Below are 5,061 nucleotides of genomic sequence, written 5' to 3' on the forward strand. Positions count from 1 at the left end.
AGAAATATAGAAAGAAGTTTTGGCTGAAAGAGGGAAGTAGGTAGAATCCAGAACTTCTTGCATTGATTTTGAATGTAAGAGACTCTTATGATCCATCATTTCTTTTTCTTGTTTTTTGGTCAAATGATTGTATCAGTAAAATATCAACCCACATTAAAATACAAATTTTAAAGTGGGTATACTTTAGTAAGAACTACAAAGACTATCACTTAGGTAGGGTTTAGTATCTTTCTTAACATTCAGAGTAGCCCAGAAATCTGTTTGAACCCAATTATTGATGGTGGTAACTATCAGTATGATCTCCTGCACTTATTTGTAATTGCCCTTACAGAGTTGAATAGATCAGTACCATTGGTAAAAAAGGGAAAGAACAAAAGTAAAATGATCTAAGTCATATTTATATGGCGCTGATTCTGTGCCAAATCTCCCCGAACATTTTATGTGTATAACCCCATTTAGTCACTATGGGCATGCCGTGAGGTGTGCATAATTATTATTGACACTCTACTTAGGAAAGATAGTCTGCAAGAGGTGAACCACTTTCCCACAGGCACAGAACTAGAAAGTGACGGAGGTGGGATCTGAATATGTCTGACTTCAGTAACCAGGCCGTAATACCTTTATAAGAAAGGAGGGAAGGTGCTTGCTTCGGCAGCACATATACTAAAATTGGAACAACACAGAGAAGATTAGCATGGCCCCTGTGCAAGAATAACACACAAATTCATGAAGCATTTCATATTTTTGAAAAAAAAAAAAAGAGGTAAGTTGGACCAGAAGTGTTCACCTGGTGGGAGTGGCCCTGTGCATCCACAAAGGCTTCCAGCTCATGAAGAAGCATAGTCCATTTTCCATCCCTGCAGGGAGGCTGATGGAAGGCATATGTCTCTGACCTACTGCTATGTTTCATGAAGCAAGGTGGGATTACAAAATCATGTCCGTCAGCGTCATGTCTGAAACAGATTACAAGAGTACAGATGGGCTCCTGGAGAGGCATACTCAGCACTCCCAAGTCCTTTGAGTTTTAGGCTGTTGCTACTAGTACTCTGGCAAATAATTTTGCTTTATAAATGATTTAGGTGAAGAGTTAAGCATGGCTGGGTGTCTATTCCTAGTTTATGTCTTAACTATCATGTATTCAGAAATGTTAAAGTCATTTTCATAGCCTATTTTTATTTTAGCTGTAGCTTTTTATGGCTTAGTTAAAATTTAACTTCTTATTTTGATTATCTTAAATATACTTTATGCCAAATTTTATTAATTTACATTAATCACATTATCATAATGGCAGACACAAAATATACTACCCCTTAAATACAGTGCTTTAGAACAAATCATTAGTGCAAGGGAGGATATAATACCTGTCAGAAGCCATGTGGGTGGAATGAGAACCAGGGGAATGTGACATCTAGGCAGAAGACCCTCCAAATAAATACTGGAGACAACAGTAGCTGTAAGGTAATATATGCAAGTTCCTTTAATGCTCAATAGAACCTAAATGTGTTTTGTGTTAGTAAAATTGTCACTGCTGTTTGCTGATGACATGACCTTATGTATGGAAAACTCTAAAGACTCTACCATAAAGCCATAGGACTAAAAAAAATGAACACAGTAAAGTTGCAGTTTACAAAATCAACACACAAAAATAATTAGAGTTCCTATACTCTAACAAACTATCCAAAAATAACCAAGAAAGCAATCCTATTTACCCTAGCTTCAAAAATTAAAATTATTAGGAATATATATGTATATTTTTTTTGATACAGAGTCTCACTTTGTCAACCATGGTATCACAGCTCACAGCAACCTCCAACTCTTAGGCTTAAGCGATTCTCTTGCTTAGCTCCCAAGTAGATGGGACTACAGGCATCCACCACAACGCCCAGCTATTTTTTTGGTTGTCGTTGTCATTGTTGTTTGGCAAGCCCTGGGTGGGGTTCAAACCTGTCAGCACTGGTGTATGTGGCCAGAGCCCTAGCCATGAGCTATAGGCGCCAAGCCTCTTAGGAATAAAATTAACCAAGAAGATCTGTCCATTGAAAATGATAAACCTTTGATGAAGGAAATTCAAGAAGACACAAATAAATGGAAAGACAGATCATGTGTACAAATTAGAAAAATAATATTGTAAAATTGCCCCTGCTACCCATCTATTTACAGTTTTAATGAAATCTTTAACAAAAATTACAACATCATTGTTTATAGAAAAAGGAATCTTAAAATTCATATGGAGCCACAAAACCCCCAAATAGCCAGGCAATCTTGAACAAAAAGAACAAAACAGGAGGCATTGCATTTTCTAGCTATAAATTACATTGCAAAGGCAAAGTAATTCAAACAACATAGGAACAAATTCTTTTTACCAATATGTTTGTCAGGATTTTCTGAGTACAGTAAAATCTTATTAAATACCACTCAAATTCAATTAGGGTATCAATGATTTTTTTCTTTAAAATATTGTGACAAGAGACTCATTGATTGATGTTGAAATTATTTTTCTAACCTCAACCTAAAAAGTACTACAGATAATTATATTTTTTTCTGATTCTTTTATTTGTCCCTATGATCTGAATGTATTCATTCAACCATTCAAACTCTGGAATTCACTCAATGGTGCCTCGAAGTGGTTTTTTGAGAGAATATTTTCATACCTATAGAATCATATGTGCAGTTCTCGTGTCAAATTGCCTCAAACTTTTATTTAATAGGCAGCTGCTACCCAAGGAATCACCCAACTGAATTCTTTCTTTCAATTATGCACTTAGAAAGTCTGAGGAATGTGTATTTCCCAAGGACTTTTAACTGAATAGATTTGTCTAGTTATTTTCAAATAATTCTTAAACAGAGGAGCTGAATGATTTTCAACATAACCAGACATTAGTTTGCTGCCTGCATTCTAAAAAAATATTTTGCTTAAATAAGTAGGTTGAAGGTGACAACTATTTGACCTTCTTAATCTATTGCTAGAAATTATTCCTGGTGATTTTCATTTTCTTTTGATCTATAATGTGGAAAGTATGTAACACTTGTTTTGATTATAGATTATGCTGCTGACAAGTTATTCACTAGGTTGGGACACCAGAACAAAAAATAAACATATACCAACATATGTACATATCCACACATATCATATTCCTAGCAATGTACTAGCCTCTAGTAACTTTCTGCCTCATTAGTTTATTTTAAAAATCAAAGTAATATGTGTGCACAAGTGGTTATTAAGGAGTAAAATTATATAGAAATTTTCATAATGAAGAGCAATAAATGTCTACCCCATTTCCCTGTTTCCATCCCCAATCAAATTCCCTTTTCTCTTTCCTCACAGTGAGTTTCTTTATTTTTTAGTTTGTTGGATTAGTACCTCCCCATCTCTAAATAATATTATTCTTAATATTCTATAGTGTATCAACTTTGGATATAGATAAGTGACTTTCTCATTAGTAGATAAGATTATCTTATGCTATTTACATCTACTCTGATAATATCATTTTATCACCTTTAATTTTTCAACTCCTCAAATTCGAAGAATATATTTAAACTACATGTCCCATGCTATTGAACATAGAACATACTGGCTCACCATTCTCAAATACAAAGACATCTTTCATGAGAAGATGAAGGTATACCACATTTTTTTATAACACTTCACTGATCAGGAGATATGGCAATTCTAAAATTTCAAAACAATTCTAAAGTATATTACCATGGTTACATTTTAAAAATATTATTCTCTACAAAAGCATTTCGTGTTCTAGACTTACATTTCCTACCTACAAACACTATAATAGTCATGTGCTATACAAAGAAAATATTCTTGCTCTTCCCCTAAGTGGCCTGAGGTGATCTGTGAAAATGGTTTGCTATTCACTTGACCCAGAAAACCCCACAAAGTCATGCAGGTCAAGAGGCTCACATCTTCGTGTTCACTTTAAGAACACACATGAACCTGCCCAGGCCATCAAGGGTATGCATATATGAAAAGCCACCAAGTATCTGAAGGATGTCACCTTAAAGAAACAGTGTGCACCATTCCAACATTTCAATGGTGGAGTTGGCAGGTGTGCCCAGGCCAAACAGTGGGACTCTACACAGGGTCAGTGGCCCAAAAACAGTGCTGAATTTTTGCTGCATGTGTTTAAAAATGCAGAGAGTAATGCTGAACTTGGGGGGTTAGATGTAGATTCTCTGGTCATTGAGCATATCCAAGTGAACACAGCACCCAAGATGCATCACCGAACTTACAGAGCTCATAGTCGCATTAACCCACACATGAGCTCCCCCTGACACATCGAGATGATCCTTACTGAAAAGGAACAGATTGTTCCCAAACCAGAAGAAGAGGTAGCACAGAAGAAAAAGATATCCCAGAAGAAACTGAAGGAACAAAAACTTATGATACAGGAATAAATGCAACATAAAATAAATGCAAATAAAGTAAAAGGAAAAAAAAAGAAAATATTCTTAATATAAGGTTTAAATTCTTTAGTTTTTATTCTACCATGTATTTTTACCACATTTTGGATTGAACTCAAGTTGTTCATCCAGTTTTACCAATTGGAGGCCTTTTTCTTCATGGTTGCTAAACTACTTTTTATTATTACCTTGATAATTTCCGTCTGACAATTTATGTTACTACTTTCATAGTTTTACCAGTTCCCTCTTTCTAATAACCTATTGGCTGAGTATCTTTCTTATGTGTTTTGATTTCTAGTCTAATATTTCCTCAATATTTCCATTCCCATTCATAATTATATTTTATTAAAATACATGTTTATGAAAATGTAAGAATGAAAAACAGAAAAGATTATCACGTGCTCTAGCTGCATGAAGGATTTCTCTATAGCCCGTGATGTGGTTTGAGATCATTTTACCCCTAGTACGATTTTCTACAAAATTGGAGTTGATCTTCTCAAAAGCTGGTGTTGTTTTATCAACTAAGTTTATGTAATATTTAAATCCTGCCTTGTCTTTTCAACAATGTTCATAGGATCTTCACCAAGAGTAGAATCTATCCCAAGAAACCGCTGTCCTAAGCTCATTCATAAGAAGTGACTCTTCATC

The 5,061-nt window shown here is 34.9% G+C and overlaps 1 non-coding gene across 1 annotated transcript; it reads left to right on the top strand.

Moving 5' to 3' along the window:
- The first annotated feature begins 639 nt into the window (after positions 1 to 639).
- LOC111725331 lies at positions 640 to 746 on the top strand. Its single transcript, XR_002773414.1, has one exon. It is a non-coding gene; the product is annotated as a U6 spliceosomal RNA (small nuclear RNA).
- Positions 747 to 5,061: the final 4,315 nt, after the last annotated feature.

This window comes from Otolemur garnettii, unplaced genomic scaffold (genome assembly GCF_000181295.1).
Source record: "Otolemur garnettii isolate 467f Iridium unplaced genomic scaffold, OtoGar3 scaffold00037, whole genome shotgun sequence".
In the NCBI taxonomy this organism is placed as follows: Eukaryota; Metazoa; Chordata; class Mammalia; order Primates; family Galagidae; genus Otolemur; species Otolemur garnettii.